This window comes from Dromaius novaehollandiae, unplaced genomic scaffold (assembly GCF_036370855.1).
Source record: "Dromaius novaehollandiae isolate bDroNov1 unplaced genomic scaffold, bDroNov1.hap1 HAP1_SCAFFOLD_41, whole genome shotgun sequence".
Classification (NCBI taxonomy): Eukaryota; Metazoa; Chordata; class Aves; order Casuariiformes; family Dromaiidae; genus Dromaius; species Dromaius novaehollandiae.
The window spans coordinates 1,853,304-1,877,368 of record NW_026991492.1 but is presented as its reverse complement, the minus strand read 5'-3'; the positions used below and the strand labels follow the sequence as shown (position 1 = coordinate 1,877,368).

Here is a 24,065-nt window from a genome sequence, read left to right as displayed (position 1 = left end):
GGGATTGCAGAGCCCTCGTTTCCCCCTACATACCTGGATTTAGTGCTCTACCTTCTGGTTACTGCACCATGGACCATCCCTCACTTTGTGAGGCTCCACTCACTGCCCACCCCCAGGCACACACTGTCCCTGGAGACCCCGTGAGCTCTCCTGGGGGCTCAGATTGCCCTCCAGAAGGATGGGCATCTCTCATCAGCACTGTCACCTGTGGGACAGCCTGGCACAGGCGATTCAGAGACCATTCCCCATCTCCACTGGCAATGGTCACCAAGAAATGAGCTCTGAATCCAACCCTCGGTCCCTAACAGATCACACTGGGACTCTGAGCTCATCCCCTGCAGCCCACGGAGTTCACTAGCAGAGCACCAGACCCTGCAGTGGTGCAATCCCTTGAACATATTTTTGACTCCATCCTCTGAAGAAAGGCCAGACTTCAGGCACGTCACGCAGGAGAACCCCTTTTATTATGGAAATGTTGTTCTGGAAGCCAGGTCTGCATAAGGGTGCCCAGGGCCTGGTCCTGCCTGAGCTCACAGAAATGCACAAGGAAGCACCATGTTACAGGAGCGCTTAGGCCATATACACACGAGAGCACAGCAGGACAGTGTGGAAATTAGGAGAACAGCCTTGAAAAGAGAAAGTCCTGCTGCTGTTGGTGGACGAGTCTCCAGGAAAGCTGCAGCCCCCACTCCAAAGCTACAGCAAGGATATGCCTGCTGTGGCAGTAGGGATGTAGGGAGTAGTAGGGATGGTCCTGAGGTGCAGAGGGTCTGTCTCCACAAGCTGCATCCAGCCTCTCCTCCCTTCTGCTCCTGCTCCGCTGTGAATGTTGGAGCACTGAAGAGGGAAAGGACCAGCCCATGGTGACAGCTGTCTGCCACCCTCGCAGGAGAAGGGTGTGAGGTCACACCCTGACTGTGGCTAGGAGATCTGGGCTCTCCTAATGGACATCGGACTTCTGGTCTCACCCTGTCAGTGCTCATCTGAGCCTGGCTCTGGGCCTCTGAGCATCCTTGGTGTCAGTTCTGAAAGAGACACTGCAAAGGGAAACCCATTGCACTGGGGGCATCCGAGGGAGCTCAAACTAGTGGGCTCTGAGGTTCCCCCACCTCTGCTGAGGAAGGGGGAAGCCTGGCTTCCTGTTTCAACATGGTCTCTGGGTCAGATTCAAAGGAGAGATTCCAGAGGAGACATGACATGAACTGGATAGTTTTCTTTGTTTTTTACTGTACATGTAAAAGAGAAAAGTAAGAAAGAAATAAATGCACAACACACACCCTTGATGCCAGATATCCTGGTGAGTGAATGAATGTGGGACAGCTACTGATGCTGACCTTGTTGCGACTGGATCACTTTCCTCAGTGCCTCCTTGAGCTCCTTGTTCCTTATGCTGTAGATGAGGGGGTTCACTGCTGGAGGCACCACCGCGTACAGAACAGCCACCACCAGATCCAGAGCTGGGGAGGAGATGGAGGGGGGCTTCAGGTAGGCAAACGTGCCAGTGCTGAGAAACAGGGAGACCACGGCCAGGTGCGGGAGGCACATGGAAAAGGCTTTGTGCCGGCCCTGCTCAGAGGGGATCCTCAGCACAGCAGTGAAGATCTGCACGTAGGACACCACAATGAAAACGAAACAGGCAAAGACTTAGCAGGCACTAACCACAAGAAGCCCAATTTCCCTGAGGTAGGCATCTGAGCAGGAGAGCTTGAGGATCTGGGGCACTTCACAGAAGAACTGGTCCACAGCATTGCCTTGGCAGAGTGGTATTGAAAATGTGCTAGCAGTGTGCAGGAGACCACAGAGAAAACCACTGGCCCAGGCAGCTGCTGCCATTTTGACACAAGCTCTGCTGCCCAGGAGGGTCCCATAGTGCAGGGGTCTGCAGATGGCAACATAGCGGTCGTAGGCCATGACTGTGAGGAGAGAAAACTCAGCTGAACATAGGAAAAAGAAGAAAAAGACCTGGGCAGCACATCCTGAGTAGGAAATGGCCCTGGTGTTCCACAGGGAATTGGCCATGGATTTGGGGACAGTGGTGGAGATAGAGCCGACGTCAAGGAGGGAGAGGTTGAGGAGGAAGAAGTACATGGGGGTGTGGAGGTGGTGGTCGCAGGCTACGGCTGTGATGATGAGGCCGTTGCCCAGGAGGGCAGCCAGGTAGATGCCCAGGAAGAGCGAGAAGTGCAAGAGCTGCAGCTCCCGTCTGTCTGCAAATGCCAAGAGGAGGAACTCGTTGAAGGAGCTGCCGTTGGTCATTTGGTCCCACTGGGCTTTCGGGACTGTTTAAGGAGGAAACGACATTGAAAAGTTAGGAGAGATGTTCCAAGGAAAAAACAAGTAACATTTCTCTTTGAAAACACCACATTACTTCTCTCTTTTCTGGGGAGGATCACTGGGCAGGTACCTTGCTTGAGGTCTGGTTTGTGCTGGCTGAGTGTGCTGTGAGGAGCAGAAGCCTCTGCCCATGGGCTCCAGAGCACTCAGTCCTTCTGCACAGTGGTGGGAACATGGGAACAGGGGTCAACAGCTCTGACACTCACAGTTTCTGTCAAACAAAATCTATTCGTCATGTGGAATGGCTTTTCAGTGTTTTCACTACCTGCTCTAAAGAATGACAGCTGAGGAACAGAGTTTTAGGGAAGTTTTAATAATGTTTATTTTCTCTGAGATGTCTTTGTCATCCCTGGGGAGTGTTCCTCAAAGGCAGAAATTCTCAGCATTTCTACTGTGAGTCTTGAAAACAAAAAGATTCACTGCCACTTGGTACAGCGTGAGGACAGCTTGTCTGTCTGTTAGCCTTGTTCCCAGCTGTCCTGTGCTCACACTGCTTTGAGCTGGAGGACCATCACTCTCATACATTGCCCTAAAAAAAACCCCCCAGCTACTGCTGAGAGCAGAGGAGTCCAGTTTCAAAACCACAGCTGTCCAACCCTTTCTCCCTTTCTCAGGGCACCAGAAGGAGGTCTCCACACTCCCCTTCTAGGCAAGGACACACAGGGCTCTTTTCAGCTGCCTGTATACAGTTCGCCAACACCATCTCCATACTCTCAGCATCTCTACAGATTCTTCAGGGGTCTCTGGGACATCTCAGAGATGCTATGAGGCAGCGGTGCCCTTCTGGAGGGCAGCTCAAAGTCTGGCAGGACATGACAGGGGAATGGTCAAAGGACCATCAGGACTGAGGATGGGCTCTCCTTAAGGGAGGGTCAGCTCAGTTCCCAGCCCCACAGACTGCATTTCCTGGAGTCACACAGGTTAGAAGGAGGCTGTGGACACCCCACTCCCAAGCAGACCCCTCTCTTGCACAACTTGCAGACAGGTGTCAGAACTGCAGCTGAACCACCCCCCAGGGAGTGACCCCAAGGAGCCCGGGAGAAAAACAGGTGCAGCATGGAGCAACATCATGATCCTGCTGCCAAGGCAGGCAAGGAGAGAGAGGCAGATGGGCACTTGGGAAAGCCTTCACCTTACCCAGCTGGACATGCCACCTCACAGACGGTGACATCGCAGGGCAGTCACTCTCAGCCCCTTTGTCGGGCAGCAGTAAACAGGCCCATGGCAGCAGAGAGGCCCCTCTCCTCTGCTGGAGGTTTGGCTGCAGAGGAGGCGGCTCATGCCCTGCACCCCATGGCTGTCAGGGCAGAGGCTCTGCTGGGTGGGAGGGGAGACGTGGGAGGCTTGCTTGGAAGAAGCTGTCTGCATTGCAGGGACTGACCAAGACTTGCTCAAATCCATTCTCCCATGACGATTCTGTTGGCAGTTCCCTCTCACTCGCTGCTCATCTCTGCTGCCTGGAGCTGTCCCTGCTGGCAGCTCTTTCTCTGTCCCAGCATCCTTTCCCTGCCAGTGCTCCCAGACCCCATCCCACCCTCTGTGTGCTCAGTTCTGACCTACAGAAACTGCCCAGGACAGGGCACTGGGCACAGGTATCTCTGTTCTCACAGGTCCTAAGGAACAGGTCAGAAAAACTCTTATAAGGCAATAAAGGTGCTGCCGGTGCTGTCTGTAGGCTGAGGTGGGGTTGAAGGGGTTTGCTGGAGTTTCTCACAGACCTATGGATCTCTGAGAGTGAAGGTTTGGGAGTCTATGTTCCTTGCCAAACCAGAAAGTTCTTTCCTCTTTTCTCCCTGCCAGAATTAGGATGTATTTTTTCTAGTTTTAGTAGTACTAATGAGCTTTTACTAGAAGGAAACCTCCTTCCCTTTCAATTAGCCTTTTTTTGATCGTCCTCTGAAAAGACTCTTTGGACATAACCTGTGCATGCGCTCGAGCTGCGGGCACCCCTGAGCCACGCATGGCCTTCTTGACAGAAGATTGAACCTGTCCTGCCAGAGGTCACTGAATTCATGACTCAATCTATCAATTATAGGATGGACTGCATTCAGAAGACCCCTCCAGGAACGTCAGTAGCATTGCCCTGCAGCCAGAGGCTTACCGTGTCAAGGGCTGTGAAGGTTTCTCCCACAAGCAGCTCTCCTCTCTCCTCCCACTCCACACGGCCTTCCACTTCTCTCTGCCTTCTCTCATCTCATGTCAGCAGCAGCAGGCAGTGCCCGCAGCCCTGCTGCTCCTTGCAGAGGAGCTGCTCCTGCACACAGCTGTCTCTGGGCAGTGCTGCCAGGTTGCCATGAGCTCCCTCCATCCCAGGAGCCTGGCCCCACTCAGGAGCAGAGGCCCAGCTGAAGGCCTGAATTTCTCTGTCCCTTGTGCTCCCTCCTCCTGGGAAATGCTCACTGAAGTAAACTAAAATAATCACTTATTCTCCTTTGGTAAAGAGTGGAGAAAAACAGATTCCAACATTGCAATTTCTTTCATCAGAGGATGGCTATCTGTGATAAGTGGAAACGTCCCACTCTGGAAGCCCCTATTCCTGTCCGTTAGTTAGGCAGGACACCCAGAAAAGGGACAAGAAGGGAGCTCATGGACACAGGGTTCAGGTGTTGTTTCAGATGAGTCAATCTGGGCATCTCATGCCAGTTTAGAAGCCCCTGGGATGGACTGGGATTCAGTTCCCTCCTGTGAACCCCACAAACATACTGGAGGTGAGATTCCCCTTATGAAGCCAAAGTGAGCACAACAGAGGTGTCTGCATGGGAGCTCCTTGGCTAAGCTCCCACTGGAATCACTGGAGATGGAGGATGGGAGTCAGCTGCTCACACACAAACACCTGGTGACATTGGAAGGGACAGAGGTGGTCCCAGGCATGTGCCAGATTCTGCTTGCTCTGATGGAGCGACTAGGAGACCCACATCCTTCTGGAGCATGAGGTGGGGGCCAGCTGGGGAATCTTCTTGGTCGTCTCAAATGACCCTGGATGCCTACTACAACTAAAGCTCATCTCACTGGGGAGCTGAGACATCTGAAGACACCAATGTTAAAAACAGCTATTGTGGGTCAGTGCAGACACTTCATTTAATGACACAGAAATAGGCCTGTGGGGCCATCTCAGATGCCTGGGATGTCCAGGACAACCACGTGTCCCTAGCAGATACAGTATGGGACCTAGAGGAAAACTATGCCCCTTCAGAGTGGTTGCTGGGCCAGTGTCCCAGGGCATCTCAGGTTTCCTGCCTGTGCCCAAACAAATGAATCCCACCACTGTCTTTAGGCAAAATCTGCACTGCCTGCATCCAAGTACACTTCATAAATGGGAGAGGCACATCACAGCAAGGTCTCTGCTCTAGTCTCTACCCTCTCAAAACCTTCTAGCTCTCCTCCCCCTGAATGTCTCCTCACTCCTCGATATGATAAGAACAGGCACTGGGCTCACGGTGTCCTTAGGGTGGCTGGATCATGGGCTGCCCAGGTCCAGGGGCTTCTTCAGTTGCATCTTGTCCTGCCTAGAGATCAGTTCACCTCTGTCACAGGCCCCAAAGTGCTGCAGAGTCAGCTCAGGCAGCAAACGCCTCTCTTGCCATTCCTGCACAGCCCAGCTCTGCTTCTCCCTGCCTCGGGCACTGCAGGGTTTGCTCTCTCAGTGGGAACCTCCTTTCACCATTACATTGCACCTGCTATCTGTGCCAGCATGTCACCACTTGCAATCAAAGCTTTTGAATACATGAGGTCCTTGGTAACATGTTTCCTGTGACATCTTTTCTGTCAGCACCACAGCTGAGGTGCTGAAGCAAACATACATGCAAAGACATGCAGCCTGGGGTGCAGCCAGGAGCAACTGGAGATGTACAAGCTGTCACAGGAGTGCCACATGGTTGGAATAGCTGAGCTGTGGTGGGATCACTTGCATGACTGGAGTCCTTCAATGGCAGGGTGCAAGTTCTTCACGAGAGACCACCAGGGAATGTCAGGAGGGGGTTCCCTATGTGTGCAGGGGCATCTTGGATGTATGGAGCTCTTCCATGGGATGGACCAAGGGAGGCAGCTCTGAAGGGCTGAGGAGCTCAGGAAAGCCAGCAGGTAATTAAGGACAGCACCTGTCAAGCATGAGAATGCTCCATACAAACAGTTTGTAAAATTAGTAGACATCTCTGGACGCCAGCGTGTCTAAACAGGGAGCTCTCACGTGAGCTCCAAGGCAATAAGGCAGCCTATGGAAATGAGAAGAAGGGAGATGCTGCAAAGGAGGAATTTAGAAATATTGTCCAGCAAAGTAGGGATGGTGTTAAGGAAGCCAAAGGTCCCCTGGGACAGAGACACTTGCAGGGGATATGAAGGACAGGAAGAAGAGCTGCTACTGCTTCAGTAAGGGTAAAGGATAAAAAGGAAAACGTTGGCTCTTTGCTGAAGGCGGCAGAGAATCTCGTAACAGCAGATGTAGGCAGGTCCGAGAAGCGCAGTGCCTTTTCGGCTTCAGTCTTCACCAACAAGGTCTCCCTCACTGTTGTGCCTAGAGTCTGGTCTCCAGATGAGAACAGCAACCAACAGTGCATGAGGTCTGAGTGCAGGACCTGCAAGAACTCAACCCCTACAAGTCAGTGGGATTGGAACAACTGCATCCAAGGACATTGAGAGAGCTGAGAGCTGTCACAGTAAGTCTGTCCTCTATCACCTTTGAAAAAAGGTGGAGATGGGGTGAGGTCCCAATACCTGCAGAAAGGCAAACATTACATCCATCTTCCAAAAAGGCCCAGAGGGCAAGCCAGGGAAAGACAGGCCTTTGAGCCACAATTGGTGAGGAGTGTGTCATGGAGTGAGTCCACACATTTTTGGGCACATGAGGGAGAAGAAGGTGACAGTGAAGAGTCGGCATGGATTTACCCAGGGTGAATTGTGCCTCACCAACCTGATTGCCTTCTATGATTAAATAACTCTATTTGTGGTTGGAGAGTAGAAAGTGTCTTTCAACTTGACTTTTGCAAGGTGTGTGAAACTGTCTTCCACAATATTCTTGTGGAACAGATTTTGGAAATTCACTGTTTAGATGGGTGGACAACCAGATGGCTAAAGAACTTGTTGGATGATCAGGCTCCAAGGGCAGTGGTGAATGCGTAGTACTCTTCTTGGAGGCCAAGGAGAAGTGGAGCACGCAGGTGCCCTGTGACAGTGGAAGTAGACCAGCTTTCTTGTCCTCCTCCAGGCAGAATTATTCAGATGCAGGGCTTCTTGTCAGGAATCCCCAAGACCAGCCTGATCAATCCTTTACTTCACTTTTAATATCCATGTTTCCTCCCCCCCCCCAAGTCTGTCTCTTTTACCATCCTGTTCCCTTCCCCTACAATCAGTCCATTCCTGCTTACCCTTAACCCATTGGGGCTGTTTTGGATTGTGGGTTTTGGGGGGTTTTTTGACACAGAGGAGCTTCAGTCCCGAAGGTTCTTGAGAAACTCAGGTGATTTGGATAACGGATACCTTATGGAGATTTACAAGAGAAGTGTCAAGTCCTGGGCCTAGGCGGGAAAGACCCTGTCCATTACGCGAGGTTCAGGGACCCGGGATTCTTCAGCCTGCTGAAGTGGAGGCGAAGGGCAGTAGAGTAGGAGCCTGTGACTGCTTGAAGGGTGGTTTCAGAAGTGATGGAGCTTTTCTTGGTAGTGGGAAACAGGAGAAGAAGGATAAAAAGCCACAAACAGCAGCTTGTGGGGTTTAGATGTGACATTAGGAAAAGGAAATGTCACTTGTAGGGTAGTGCTGTGGCACAACAGGACACCCAGAGGGAGTCTGTGATCAGCCCCTGGCTTTGTGTTTCAAGGAAAAGCAAGTGAGGACAGGGAGACATCAGGAGAGGTTGGGAGATCCCGGGGTGAGAGCAAGGTGGGGAAGCAGGCTGGGTGTGTACAGTGTGCAGGGAAACAGGCACAGGCATGGGAAAGCATAGGACAGTCTGTGGTGGAGATGGCCAAAGGCACTGCCAGGGTTGAAAGCTCCCAACACAGCTAGGTCTCTGTCCTCTTGGCTATGGCTGTTGTCTCTGCCACCAAGGCCCATGAGAAGATGCCATTCCTTAAAGCACTGTGGCCTTGCTGCCTTCTTGTCCCTTCAGAGCCCAGGAGGGGATGTATTATGGTCCTGCACGCAGCATTGCACACCCCCACCCATGCACTGCCCCCAGGAAGAGCCCTGAGCAATACACGATGGAAAGGATCACCCTACGCAGGGGCTGGCTGTCAGTGCCTGGCTGCTCTGCTTGATAACACAAATCAAGGTGGACTTGGCATCACAGCCACCTGCACATTGCCTTTGCCTACCTGCAATCAGGGCCTCCAGCTTTCTGCTGTAATCAGCCCCTGGGGAGGCTTTGTTGGTAATTGCCCTCAGTGGGACCTGTTAACGCTCCAAGAAACTTGGGATTTGCTTCTGACTGTAACTTCTGGAGAGGTTTGTTCAGTCTCTTCTCAGCATCTGCGGTTCATGCGCTCAGCACCAAATACACCCGAGGGGTCATTAATATGAAAAACCCTCTAAGGAGCCATGGCTCTTTCCATAATTTCCTTCAGTTCTTCAAGTCTTGTGTGGCTAATTAGAAAGTTTTCAGGTGTCTATTGAGATTAGGCAGATTTCAATGAGCACCTGAAAAAGAAAGATGTCTGCTTCTGAAGCTTTCTTTATTCTTCAGTTTTCAGAATAAGTCATACCCACATTCTCCAATTCATACTGACCCACTGGGTCTCCTAATGAAGTCTGGACATGTAGGACAAGCAGTATTTTTGATAGGAGACACGTATGGACAACCTTCCTCCCCAGCTCCCCAGCCCTGCCAGCTCCCTCATCAGCCACTGGGGACTTAGATCACTCCTGTTAAAATCTCACCTTTTTCCTCTCAAGGCTGTAGCTGAAGGTTACAGCTCATGTGCACCAATTCCCCACTGCTTTCCTTAGAAAACTAGCCACAAACAGGCACAGAAGGATTTGTCTTTATAGCAAACAAACAAAAATAAAATTCGAAACAGTTTAAGAAAAGATAAAAGACACTCCTCAACTCCAGGCCAAGTCCAAGCTGCCTCCAGGGAGCTCCACTGCCCACAAGAAATAACCTTCCTTGAAATGTTTTCAAAAGATTGATAGGAAAGGATAGACAAGACACAGAACAAAGGAGGTGGCTAAAGAGACACTGAGACTGCTGAAAGACGAGGCAAGCTTCAGACTCCCAGATGCTCAGAGCAGCAACTGGAGAGTTGAGAGGTATCTGAATGGAGAAAGAGCAAGGGGAGGAGGAAGACTGGACAACTATGGAAAGTGCATACCCCAGATCGTCTGAGCAAAGAGGACTTTAAATATGATTGAGTTAATCAGGACACGTGGAAATACGTGAGAGATCACTGAGATTACATCCACAGCCTAATAGACAGAGCAGTGGAAACACAAGGTGAAGGGCCAGTCAATATTTCTTCTTCTGAGATTAAGATCCTTCCTGAAGATTTCCACTCTTTCATCATAGCAAAACATTGACATTAACATTAGCCAATCATTTGAGCTAATGAAAGTGGTCTTGTATTTTTGAAATGTTGAAACAATTCTTCACCTGTCCAGGCAGAGCTCAGGTGTCCAACCACAAGCACCCAGTGGCACTTGGAGAGGCCCCGGTGTTTCTGAGGCACCTGCCTGGGCCTGGCAGCTCTCGCAGGGGACCTGCGGGAGACTGGAGCCCCTGGGAGCTGCAGAAGGCCTACACTATTCAAAATACTATTTATGTGTCTCGCACAAGTCAAGTTCCCCTCAAACCACTCCCTGCCCAGGATCATTCCTGCTGCTCCTTGCTCTTTGCACACAGCGAGTCACCCATGAGGTGTTGCACTGTCACAGCTGATAGAGGAAAGCAGGCTGATCAGCTCAGTGAAAACACTCTATTTATCAATGGCCTAATTTGCACCAATCTCAATGTACCTGTGTTAGAGTGATGTCTTAAAGGAGTCCCTACACATCTAGCCGCAAATCCTTTTCATTCCCTGCATTGTCCTCAAGTGCAACTCTATCTGAGGTGACAACAGGGATGGGAATTATCTCACCTAATGCCAGACCCCTTCAGGGCAGATGTCTCTGGCTAACCCAGTTGTCTGGACTTCCCTTTCTAGTCAATGGAAAGAAATAAGTTGTCCAACTGAGAGGTCTGGAGATGCCCCTCCTGGTGACCAGCTAATGCTCCAGAAAGGTCCCCATAGTTCCTGAGTCACATTTCCCAGTACCGCATGGGAACACAGCTCCACAGGGCATCTCAAGCAGCAATGGCCTCTGTATGTCTCTATAAGGGCCAGAATGTAAAGTTCTCGTCATAGCCTTAAATGTATTCAAAAAATAGCTCTATGCAAGAACTGAAAAAAAAAATCTTCATTTTCAGAACTTTAAACATTCTAATGACTATTTTCTTTCTTTTTGATTGGCAGCACCATATGCATGCGCTGCAGAAATTACCGTATGTGAGTTTACATGTGTATACCTATGTCTATGTTATTCTTCATGATACACTTTCTGGCAACAGTCTGAATGGAGAAACCTTGTTCTGAGAAACTACTGCATTCAAATTGACATGTCTCCTCTCTCTTCTTCTGCCTCTCTGTCCTCTCTTCCTCTGTCTAGTCTGTCTTTACAGAGGGCTCATGGCCCCTCTGCCCTCCAGGGAACTCTCCTGGGGGATCCTGCCAAGCACATCCTCAATTAGCTGAAATCAGCTCTCCTGCAGCCCTGGGCTGTGATTCGGCTTCTTGTCTTACTTCTCCACCACCCCACAATCTGCAGCTATAGCTGCCCTCAACCTTTACATCCCCATCCAGGTCTGTTCTGCTTGTGACGGACAGAGTCCAGCCGTTGTGGGCTTATTGATTGCCTGTGCCAAGAAACTGTTCTCAGCACTCTCCAGGAATCTCCTGGGCTGCTTGTGCCCAGGCCCACTGCCCTCCCAGCAGATTTCAAGGGGGTGAAACTACCCTGTGAGAACCAGGATGTGTGACCATGAGCCTTCCCCCAGCTGCCTGCACAAGGTTTCAGCTACGTCCCTTCCCTCCTCAGGCAGCCGTTAGCAAACACTCCCAGCATGTCACCCAGACTGCTGTGTCCTCTTGTCCTTTCTACAAGGTCTCAACTGGCTCATCACCTGCTCCAAGGCAAAGCCCTGTGCACTCCAGCCACCCCTTTGCACAGAGCACACCTGCACCTCCTCGCCATCCCAGCCTGCCTTCCTCAGGAGCCCAGTTTCATCCTGTCATGTGAGCTGTCCCACCACATGTGTGTAATTCCCCGGAGATAGGGGAGAGGGAGGTGCCAGTAAAGGGACATGGCTGGGATGTTGAATGTGGGGCCCAGAAAAGAGGACAACTCTGCAGAAGGGCAGGGGTGAACAAGACAGAAGTGACACCTCTGCAGTGTTGATGGTGAGGTCACCTTTTGCAGAGGAACCTCGTGGGCTGGGTTCTGGTAGGAGCCATTTTGAGGACAAGAAGAGAATCACAGCACCTCTCATCCCATCAGAGATGATATACAGGGAGGAGGATGGGGAGAGGCAGGCAAAGGGGACATGGCTGCAGTGTTGATTGTGAGGTCAATTCCACTGCAGCTGCCTGATTGGTCCTCAGCAGATGTGCTGGCCAGCAGGCTTTGTGATGTCACCCAGAGCCTCAGAGAGCCCACTCAGCAGCAGCGACAGCCCTGGGGAGGGGAGGGGAGGGGAGGGGGTGATGCAGGTGACAGGGACCCGTCTGGGTGCTGATTGTGAGGGCACCTCTCTTGCGGCCACCCCACTAGTGTGCAGCCGGCCGGCAGGCAGGCACGGCTCATGGCCACCCTGCCTTGGAGTGGACCTGCCACCAAGCAGTGCACAGCTCCTCACCCAGGTCTCCTCCAACCCAGTGTGGTGCTCCTGTAGCCCAGACACACTGTGGATTATCTGGAGGCTTCCTTTGGCAGCTCGGCCTTCCCAAAGTAGCACATGATGGATGTTTACCAGCTGGAGGGGTTATTTTTATAGCATGATACCAAGAAGGAGTCCTACCGTTGGCTCTAATGTACAATCTGAAAATGCGTGGGTGAACTGAACTGTGCAAGTCCTGCTGGGACAGCCCGGGACCACTCTAGAAGGAACCGACCCTCACTTGCTCTTATCCACACCGCACTGCCAGGAGGCCCCCCCCCCACTACAGTGTGAGACACCAGCGCTGCCCGACCCCTTTCCTCTCTCAACCTGCAGCCACCTCAGGGGCTCCAGAGAGTGGCAACCTCCCCCCCCCGCACACACAGACCTGACAGAGCTGGGGGGGGAAATATCTTTCCCAGGCCATTTCTGACTGACATTTCTGACTGACCAACTGGGAGCAGGCTTGTTCCAGACAAAGTCAGGGCACAGCCAGCTGTGGGCTTAGCTGCCCGCGTGGGGTGGAACTCCAAGGCAGCATTGCCATGAAACTCTCCAAGGCCAGTGCGGGTGACCAGGGATTGAGAAGCGGTTGTCTCAACCAACCTGGCCAAGCACAGACAAGGAGGTTCACCTGGCTAACTGATGAAGCCTTTGTGAGCAACATTTCGGTGTCTGTTTGTTTGTTTGCTTGTTTTTTTCCTTGACAGCAGCAATGGAAGGAAATGGCAGTTAGCAAGGCTCTGGAAGTGCAAAGGCTGGAGCACTTTCTGGAGTTGGAGTCTGTAGGAAAGCTGCTATTTCCAAGTGTCTTGAGCAGCGCTGGGAAGGGCTGGCATAGGCTTGGTTTCCTGCAGTCAGCCTCTCTACTAAACCTAGCACTCGGCCCCCCTCGCAGCTCGGCAGGAATTTGCTGAGGCCTTGCACGTACACCACTGTGTTCTTGTGTGCATGCCACCTTGTTCAGCAGCTACTTGCACAACTCTGCAAGAGTCGGACAAGACATCTTCTTGGGCACGACTAGGGTCTTTGCAGGAGACTGACTGTGATAGGTGCAAGCCCATTTCCTCACTCTAGCTTTGACATTGCCAGGGCGCAGCAAGGGCCAGCTGCTCCCTCAACTGCTGCTCCTGGGACCTGGGAGCCAAACACAGTCCCACGGCTGCCATGGCAGGGACGTCACCAGCCAGGGCCCCACCCCACAGGAGCCACATGAGGTGAGCGAGGCAGGCCCAGAGATGGCAGCCCGGTTCAAGCAAGAGTTGAGATCATTAGGCGTGCTCGTGGTGATGAGACAGGTCCGAGATGAAGCTGGGAAACCAATGCACAGGTCAAGGTCAGCATGAGGTCTGATGAGGGTGCCTGGGGTCAGACACAGTCCAGTGATCAGCAGGTAGGTCCCAGGTCAGGCCAAGAGGTCTGGCCATGGGCCAGGTGTCCATGGCCGGGCACAGGCATGGCTGTAGCTCAGCAGAAGACTAGTGCTCCTACAGTGCTCCTTGTACTCGCCTCAGGAGAAAGTAGAAAGCAGGGATGGCCAGCTCTGTCTGCAGGCCACCAGCTCAGCTCTGCTGAGCCTGCAGAATGGTGCAAAGGGGCTCTTCTGCTGGCTCGCAGCACCTGCTGCCCCTTCCTGACACACATGTTCAGAGTTGCTCTTGTGATGTCAGCTGGCAGACAGGCCATTCTCAGCGAGGCCCTCAGCTTGTGGATGATGCCCAAGGAGAGGGGAGGAGGTTACCTAAGAAATCTGGGAGATGTGGAGATCAGAGAAGGATGCAGCAAAGGAGCGGCAGATGTGTTTGTGGCAGGCTGAGGAGGCAGGTGCAGGCAATAGGAGTGGGCAAGAGGAGGAGGTGGCAGGACAGGTCTGGAAGAGACGGGCAGGAGAGGGCAAGGAGGCAGTGGCCGTGGTGAGGCTTCAAGGTGGTGGCCACTTGGAGAAAAGGCTAACAAGGAAAGGAAGGGAATGAGAGTGAGGCACAGAGTGTCTTTTCTAGGGCCAGCGGCCCCATCTACAGCCATCTGTTTCAGGAGGTGAGGGCCACCTCTCCTGTCACGGCCGAGCCCTGCCATAGCAGAGCTCCGGCCACTCTCCTCCCTGGCCCACTCTAACCCCAAGCCAGGAGGCAGGCACTGAACACGCCTTGGACACAGGCTGCTGAGACACACCCACCACGTACCCCAGGGAGGGCTGGGGCAGAGGCCCACCCTCCAAACTCCCCAGGGCAGGGGGGAGGACAAGCCCCGTGGGCAGGAGAGTCCCGGCAGTTCCTGACAGCACAGCTGCAGGAGCAAGCCCTCAGGCCACAGCCAGGACACGCACGACACAACCAGCACACCTAGGAGAGGAGAACAGCACTTTGCTTTTATTGTCTGCATGCAGGCACAGATGACAAGGGGCAGCTCCTCAAGCCTGCAGCCTTTCCAAACACACTGTGCTGTTTTGCACAAGCCACAACACCCCAAGGATATGGGAGCAATGTCAGTCCCTGAGCTACTGCGACAACCTTGCCGCAGAGCAGGGAGAGACTGAGAGCTGCAGGGCACAGCTGGGGTCTTGGTGCTGCAAGAGCAGGCAGCCACTGGCCTGCAAGGGCCCAGAGGAGCCTTGGCAATGGGCTGTGCTCAATGCTACAGAGGAAGGCAAAAAAACCCAGGCACTGCTGCCAATGTGTCCTGGGGGAAAATTCCTTCCTGACCCCAAAGCTGGTGATCGGCTCTTCCCTGTGCATGTGAGCAAGGCCTGCCTCCCGGCCAGCCCTGGGAGGCTTCTCACGCCCACCAGGGCATGAGACACCAGCGCTGCCCGACCCCTTTCCTCTCTCAACCTGCAGCCACCTTAGGGGCTCCAGAGAGGGGCAACCTCCACCTCCACCCACAGACCTGCCAGGGGGAAAAAATCTTTCCCGGGCCCTGCAGGAAGCCACCGGCTGCTCCAGAGGTTTTGGCGGAGAGGTATGACACTGAGGAGAACCACCTGGAACATCCTCACATCCCATCCCCTGCATTTCCTGGGTGCTGCATCTGGCGACAAAGCAGATCTGCATGGGCAGCTTTGGAAGTGTCTTTGGCTGCCGAGAATGGATGTCCTTGTTCTCTGCAGGCCCTCGAGTTCACTTTTCCCACTGATCTCCAGCTGAAAAGGCCTGGTGCCCTTGGGCATCTCCAGGTGTGTGGGGGTCTTCTCATGCCAGCAAGGGCTTGGTCCAGTCTCTGAAGGACCAGAGCTACATGCAGCTTCGAATCCGAGCCTGCTCGGAGCATGACTTGGATCAGAGCACCTGCAGAGAACTCTTCCAACGGAAATTCTTCCACGATCCCATGGCTACGCAATGGCTGAATCAGCTGTGAGATTCAGCCTGTTGCCTTCCCGTCAGGAAATGCCTGGGCACAGTCTCCGCTCCCAGAGGAATGGCTGCTCACCGTGGCGGGAGGTTTCCCTTCCATTTCCCACAGGAGGCATGCAGAGGCCAGCAGTGCCCAGCAGTGCCACATGAGTGCAGGAACACAGCCTTCCAGCCTGCTTGCCTTGGCCTCGTTGGGTCAGCTCAGCTGACGGGGCTTCGAAGAGACCTGCAGCTGGCAGATGCTGACCTGCCTCTGCTTTCTGGAGAGTGAAAACCCTGTGAAAACATTGCTGTCCCTTGGGATTGCTCTCTCCGTCTTTGGAGGTGTCCCAGGCAGAAGAGGAACAGCATCAGCAGTCTTGCTGAGGCTCAGACAAGCCAAAGGACCAATCTTAGAGCAGGTGCTGGGCACTGCAGCAGCACTCTCTCCCCCCAGGTAGGTGCTGCCCAGCAAAAGCCCTTCCCGGCACAGGCCCTTGTCCCACCAGGCTGGAAGCACTTCCTCTGAAGATAGAAGGCTGTCGGTCCACGATCAGCAGGCAACCTCTTCTCTGCCCGTGCTGCTGCAACCTCCCACCGGTGCAGGCTGGTGCGAGACACCAAGCACAGGCGAGGAGAACTGGCACCTCTGAGAGTCGCTTGTCCTCAGGGGGACCATTCGTGCCATGATGGGGAAGGGCTGCCTGCTTCCCAGTTCCAGCAGCTCTGAGAGGCTTTGCCAGGGAGCTCGGACCTCCCATCTCCATCAGGCTCTCAGCACTCCTCATCCAAGGCAGACATTTCCTGAGGCTCTTCCGAAGACCCATCTCTGCTATCCCAGGTCAGGCACTGAGGGCCATTTTGCTCAGCGGGCCAGGAAAGGTGCTGCACATGTGGCAGTTGCCACAGGCCAGGTTGTGGCCACATGCCACGAGCATCAAGAACTGCTCTAGGTCATTTCACTGAAAGCACAGACGGAAGACTGCCTCACAACACGCATCATCATACCCATTGCTGACTCCTGCCACCAGACTGAGTCCTGCAATGAGCCAGCAGATTCCTGTGCACTGGAACCTGCACTCCAGTGGTGGCAACAATGGCCAGGAAATGGTTTCAGAAAGAATGAGACGGCGGCTATCTTTTTGGAGTCTATGGAAGAGCTGCGTTTCCCTCTCCAGAAGAGCAGTGGCATGGAGCTCTCTCTGGGCAGCTGGAATTGCAGAATAGCCCTGCGTGACGCTCAGCAGGCAAGCATGCTGGAAGAGCAGGATTTGGAGAGACACGCGGGCATGGGCAGCCTCTCTGATTTGCTGGCTTGTCTGCCTCCTGTTAGGTGGAGGAAGGAAGCGCTCCACAGTCAAATCCCGCACAGCTCCTGCAAACACCCAACCTGTCTTCCTCGAGCCCTGCGCAGTGCCCTGCCTCCAAGCTCTGCACCAGCACCACAACACAGCACCGTGCACTTCAACCTCAGCGTGTCCCTCCCCGCTGACCTCTCCTGCAAATGCCGCTGCCACAGCTCCCAAGACGGAGCAGCCCCAAGACAATTTCCACCATGCCCCTTGAGGGCCTGGCAAGCACCAGATGCCTGAGGTCACCGCAAGCTTTCCGAGGACAGCTCCAAACACCTAGCAGCACCAACACCCAGAGCCAGCACAAGGCAGAACACAGCCAACCTGTGAGCTCCAGAAAGGCAGGGTTTTCTCCACCCCAAAAGCACAGTCCAGCTTCGGCTTTGTCTCAGCACTGCTGAAGCTGACGCAGCCTCCTCAGAAAGCTCCTGACACAATGCCAATGGCCGCCACAAATGGAGAAACAAGGGCAGCAGGGGCAGAGCAAGAGGAAGGCAGAGCTTTGTTCCAGTGCAAGGGAAAGTGGCTGGGCCACCCCCAGGCTCCTCAGTTCCCTGCAGTCTCTTGCCAGTGGGAAGTGCAGGCCAGTGGGGCCAGAGAGATCACTAGTGCTTTGGGGCTCTCACATCTCCCTTGTGGCCTGAGGAGGCTGCAGAGTGGTGCACCTCTCTTTGCTAGGCCCCTTCTCTCACTCTCCTTGGCAAAGAGGCATCCTAGGGTCTCACCGTGCCTGTCTTCTCCATCACGGTTTTCTTCAGGCCGTGTTTAGGCAGTGTTAGGGAGTGGAGTGGCAGACACAGGCACTCGACAAGCCCGTGAGGCAGAGCAGTGAGTGGTCTCAGCACCAAAGCCGGCAGATAAGGTGCAAAGCAAGGGCTGGAAGGAAGGTCAAAGGAAGGCCAGGAGGAGGTCTCCGTACCTGCAATAATGCCCCGCTCAGTAGCCATCGATAGCCCTGCTGCCCTCGCAGGGGTGCGTTGGTGCCCAAGGAGAGCCTGCCGAGAGCCTGCCCAGAGCCCTTGGCTGCAGGCAGCTCTGTGCTCTGGCAGGGGGCCCGGGAGGCTGCGCCTCTTCTGCTGCCCTGGGGCATAGTGACTGCGTTGCCGGGGGACAGCACTGTGACATGGGGGCCCCGGGGCCCCGCCGCAGCCTCCCCTGACAGCTGCCTGCTGGCCCAGCATCGGCGCACGGCACAAGGTCCCTGGGGTGCCAGCCCTCGCGCAGTGCCTGTGCCCAGGACGCCAGGGCAGCTGGTCCTCTCCTTGCGTGGCTGCGCACTGGACGTGGCCAGGAAAGCCTGCTGGGCTCCTTGCTCTATGTCCCTGTGCACCAGGGTGCCCCTGTCACAGCAGAAAGGGCAGCAGTCCAGTCACACGCTGGCTTTGGGAAGGGGCTTCTCTCGCAGCTCCACAAGCAGCCGGGCAGCTTGGCAGAGCTGGGCACAGTGCCAGCAGCTGGGCAGCAGTGACCTGCTGGCAGCTGGAGGTGGGGGTGTTGGAGGGGAGGGGCGAGCTCAGTTGTTCTGGGCACCAGATCGTGGCCCTGGGCCACGGGTGCAGGCCCGTCTTCCGCCCTGCCTCACAACATCGGTGCCAGGGCCCTAGCCAGACTTTTCCAGGCACAAAACAGCAGCAGGGGCAGCAAAGAAGGGCTCTCTCTTCTCAACACATCTTCAGCATAAGCACAACCTCTTTAAGGTGACGCAGTGGCTCCTGTGGCTGTCAACAGTAAGACCACGTCCTGAGACGGCTGCTGCCAGGCCTTCCAGCTGTTGGCGTGTGCAGTTTGAACCACATGTGCCTAGGATTTTCCAAAAGGCCAGCCTCTAAACCTCATCTCTTTAGTAGGCTCCTGAAGCAAGCCATTTCTGACTGACCAACTGGGAGCAGGCTTGTTCCAGACAAAGTTAGGGCACAGCCAGATGTGGGCTTAGCTGCCTGCGTGGGGTGGAACTCCAAGTCAGCATTGACATGCAACTCTCCGAGGCCAATGCAGGTGACCAGGGATTGAGAAGCTGTTGTCTCAACCAACCTGGCCAAGCACAGACGAGGAGGTTCACCTGGCTAACTGATGAAGCCTTTGGGAGCAACATTTCGGTGTCTGTTTGTTTGTTTGCTTGTTTTTTTCCTTGACAGCAGCAATGAGAGGAAATGGCAGTTAGCAAGGCTCTGGAAGTGCAAAGGCTGGAGCACTTTCTGGAGTTGGAGTCTGTAGGAATATGCAGACACTCTTCTGCTCATGTGGCAGGACCCTAGAAACTCTTTGCTTTATAATGCAGTAGTATCCTCCAATTAGTCCCTAATCATTCGAATAACCCCCCTCCAACCCAGTGAGATATAGCTCGGGGAGAGGGTCCTGAGCTCTTCCTGCTGAAGGCCTCGCTGCTTCAGGGCTTTCTGCTATGACCTGCACACTGTGCACTGCCCTGGGCTCTGACACCAGACATCCAGGGGCTGACATCCAGCAGGACACCTCAGAGAGCAGTTTAGATCACGTGGGACTTTTTTCACCCTCACAGTTGACAAGGAAATGTTATTGCCACAGTGGAGCGCTCAGAGGCACGCTTTCAAGTGGCAGTGCCACAATGATTAGCTTTTCAAATGGGCAAAATAAGGAAACTTCCAAAGACAAAGTATTTCTTCAGAAAATAATTGGCCTTTAAAACCACTTCTCCCAGATGTGCAGTGACTACAGTGAGCAGTGATGCTCAAGCACTTTCCTGCAAGTCAGCAGGAAATACCTCAAGGGTCATAGCTGAGAATCAGCTTGCACAGCTGAAGCTGTTTTATACAGATAACTTGCAAGGCCCCTCACGATTAAGTTCCTCACCTTTCCACACGCTCTTCTCTTCTCTGAGGGAGTCATTTCTGACCTGACAGATCAGGTGTCCAACTCAGCTGAGCACGTTTTGCAATGTGTCACTGAGCTGGCTGAGGCCTGCAGGTTCTGAAGCTCCTGCCCGATCGGCTTGGGCACAGCCTGGGTCTTAGCTCACTCGTGGACTCTTCTCTGCAAGTGAACCCCCTGTGAGATGACATCCCAAGTGTGGCTCTGAGGCTAATTCGGAGGAAGGTCCCCTCTTGACCGTGAGGTGTGGATAAGAGCAAGTGAGGGTCAGTTCCTTCTAGAGTGGTGCAGAGTTGTCCCAGGAGGCCTTGCACAGTTCAGCTCACCCACCCATCATCACACTGTACGTTGGAGCCTGCAGGATGACTCCTTCTTGGTAGCACACTATAGAATACCCCTCTGGCTGGTAATAATCCATCATGCGCTGCTTTGGGAAGGTTGAGCTGCCAAAGGAAGCCTCCAGATAACGTCCATGGTGTGTCTGGGTCACAGGCACAGCATGCTGGGGTTTAAGGAGACCTAGGTGAGGAGCTGTGTGCTGCTTGGTGGCAGGTCCGCTGCAGAGGGCTAGTCCTGAGCAGGGTGGCCATGAGCCGTGCCTGCCTGCCTGCAGCTGTGGGCTGGTGGGGTGGCTGCAGCAGAGGTGCCTTCACAGTCAGCACCCAGATGGGTCCCTGTTGCCTTTGTCACCCCCTCCCCATAGCAGTCATTTCTGCTGGCAGGGCTCTCTGAGGCACTGGTTGACATCACAAAGCCTGCCGGCCAGCACATCTGCTGAGGGCCAATATGGCAGCTGCAGTGGAAGTGACCTCACAGTCAACACTGCAGCCATGTCCCCTTTTGCTTTCCTCTCCCCATCCTCCTGCCTGTATATCATCTCTGATGGGATGAGAGGTGCTGTGATTCTCTCCTTGACCTCAAAATGACTCCTACCAGAACCCAGCCCATGAGGTTCCTCTACAAGAGGTGACCTCACCATCAACACTGCACGTGTCACTTCTGTCTTCTTCTCCCCTACCCTTCTTCAGAGTTGTCCTCTTTTCTGGGCCCCACTTGCAACATCCCATCCATGTCCCTTTACTGGCAGCTCCCTCTCCCCTATCCCCAGGGAATTACACACACGTGGTGGGACAGCTCACGTGGCAGGATGAAACTGGGCTCCTGAGGAAGGCAGGCTGGGAAGGTGAGGAGGTGCAGGTGTGTTCTGTGCAAAGGGGTGGCTGGAGTGCAGAGACCTTTGCCTTGGAGCAGGTGATGAGCCAGTGGAGACCTTGTAGGAAGGATGAGAGGACACAGCAGTCTGGGTGACATTCTGGTAGGTGATTCAGCTAACTGAGGATCTGCTTGGCAGGATCCAACAGGAGACTTCCCTGGGGGGCAGGGGGGCCTTGAGGACTCTATAAAGACAGACAAGGCAGATGAAGAGAGGACAGAGAGGTAGAGGAAGAGAGAGGAGACATGTCCGTCTGAATACAGTCTTTTCTCAGAACAAAATTTCTCCTTTCAGAGTGTTTTCACGAAGTGTATTATGAAGAATAAGCTATACACATGTATAAACATGTATACTCACATAGAGTAATCACTGTAGTGTATGCATATGGTACTGCCAGTCAAAAAGAAAGAAATTATTCATTAGAATTGATAAAGAATGTTTGAAATTCTGAAAACAAAGATTTGTTTCAGTTCTTGCATAGAGCTATTTTTTGTATAGATTTCAGCAGTGACAAGAACTTTATATTCAGGCCTTTATAGATACATACAGCGGCCACTGCTGCCTGAGATGCCCTGTGTAGCTGCGTTCCCATGTGGTGCTGGGAAATGTGACCCAGGTACCATGGGAACCTTTCTGGAGCATTAGTTGGTCACCGGGAGAAGCATCTCAAGATCTCTCAGTGGGACAACTTATTTCTTTCCATTGACTAGAAAGGGAAGTCCAGACAACTGGGTTAGCCAGAGACATCTGCACTGAAGGGGTCTGGTATTAGGTGAGATAATTCCCACCCCTGTTGTCACCTCGAATGGAGTTGCACTTCATGACCATGCAGGAAATGAAAAGGGAGAGTGGATTGATGTATAGGGACTCTTTTAAGACATCACTGTAACACAGATACATTGAGATTGGTGCAGTTTTGGCCATCGATAAACAGAGAATTTTCACTGAAGCTGATCAGCCTGCTTTCCTCTATCAGCTGCGAGCACGTGGCACCTCATGGTGCGACTTGCTGTGTGCAGAGAGTGGAGCAGCAAGGACGGTCCTGGGCAGGGAGTGGTTTGAGGGCAATGGACTTGTGTGAGATACAAAGATACCATTTTTAATAGTGTAGGCCTTATTATAAAAGAAATCTTTAGAAACTGTCAACAGAAATGAAAGAAGAAAAAAATTTAAAAAAATCTAAAGCAAAAAAAAAAGAGTGTATTTACACTTTTCGTCTTCTGAAATATCTTTATGTTCTTATTGCCCTGGGAAAGTGATTTTACAGACCTGGGGTGGAATTCAGTCACAAGGTCATGGACATGTGGTGCCATTGCAGGTGCCCTGCTCCCCTCTGCCCAGCCTCCCTCTACAGGTCCAAGGGGTTCTGGTCTCCTGCAGGTCCCCTGTGAGAGCTGCCAGGCCCAGGCAGGTCCATCAGGAGACACTGGGGCCTCTCCAAGTGCCACTGGGTGATTGTGGTGGGACACCTGAGCTCTGCCTGGAAAGGTGAAGAACTGTTTTCAACATTAGCAAAAATATGAGCACACTTTCATCAGCTCAAATGTTTGGCTGATTTTAATGAGAATGTTTTCCTATGATGAAATAGTCGAAACCTTCCAGAAAGGTGTTAATCTGGGGAGAGGAAATATTGATCAGCCCTTGACCTTGTGTTTCCACTGCTCTGTCTAGTAGGCTGTGGATGTAATCTCAGTGATCTCTCACGTATTTCCACATGTCCTGATTAAATTCATCATTTCTAAAGGCATCTTTGCATCAGATGATCCGGGCATATGCACTTTCCATTGTTTCCCAGTTTTCCTCCTCCCCTTGCTCTTTATCATTCAGATACCTCTCAACTCTCCACTTGCTGCTCTGAGCTTCTGGGAGTCTGAAGCTTGCCTCGTCTTTCAGCAGTCTCATTGTCTCTTTAGCCAGCTCCTTTGTTCTGCTTCTTGTCTATCCTTTCCCATCTATCTTTTGAAAACATTTCAAGGAAGGTTGTCTTGTGGGCAGTGGAGCTCACTGGGGGCAGCTTGGACTTGGCGTAGAGTTGAGGAGTGTCTTTTATTTTTTATTAAAATGTTTCAAATTTTATTTTGGTTTCATCACAATTAAGACAAATCCTTCTGTGCCTGTTTGCAGCTAGTTCTCTAAGGAAGGCAGGTGGGAGTTGGTGCACTTGAGACGAGAGGAAAAAGGATAGATTTTAACCAGAGTGATCTAAGTGCCCAGTTTACTTTTTTTAAACTCGATCATCTTTTATTTTTCTTTGTTTGCAATTAAGAAAAATCCTCCTGTGTCTGCAGCTAGTTCTCTAAGGCAAGCAGGTGGGAATTGGTGCAGAGGAGCTGTAACATTCAGCTACAGACTGGGGTGGAAAGGGTTAGATTTTAACAGGAGTCATCTAAGTCCCCAGTGGCTGATGAGGGAACTGGCAGGGCTAGGGAGCTGGGGAGAAAGGCTGTCCATACATGTGTCTCCTATCAAAACTGCTGCTTCTCCTCCATGTCCAGACTTCATTAGGAGCCACTCTGGATCAATATCAGTTGGAGAATGTGGGTATCACTTATTCTGAAAACTGAAGAATACAGAAAGCTTCAGAAGCAGACATCTTTCTTTTTCAGGTGCTCATTGAAATCTGCCTAATTTCAATACTCTCCTGAAAGCTTCCCAATTAGCCACACAAGACTTGAAGAACTGAAGGAAATTATGGGAAGAGGCATGGCTCCTTAGGGGCTTTTGCATTTCAATGACCCCTCGGGTGTATTCGGTGCTGAGCCCATGAACTGCAGATGCTGAGAAGAGACTGAAGAAACCTCTCAAGAAGTTGAAGTCAGAAGCAAATCCCAAGATTCTTGGAGCGTTAACAGGTCCCACTGAGGGCCATTACCAAGAAAGCCTCCCCGGGGGCAGATTAGAGCAGAAAGTTGGAGGCCCTGATTGCAGGTAGGCAAAGGCAATGTGCAGGTGGCTCTGATGCCAGGTCAACCTGGATGTGTGTTATCAAGCAGAGCAGCCAGGCACTGACAGCCAGCCCCTGCGTAGGGTGAACCTTTCCATGATGCATTGCTCAGGGCGCTTCCTGAGGACAGTGTGCAGGTGGGGGT

The 24,065-nt window shown here is 52.8% G+C and overlaps 1 pseudogene; it reads right to left on the bottom strand.

Moving 5' to 3' along the window:
* Nucleotides 1-1,320: 1,320 nt before the first annotated feature.
* LOC135326955 (olfactory receptor 14J1-like) lies at nucleotides 1,321-2,256 on the bottom strand (annotated as a pseudogene).
* Between the last annotated feature and the right edge of the window lie 21,809 nt (nucleotides 2,257-24,065).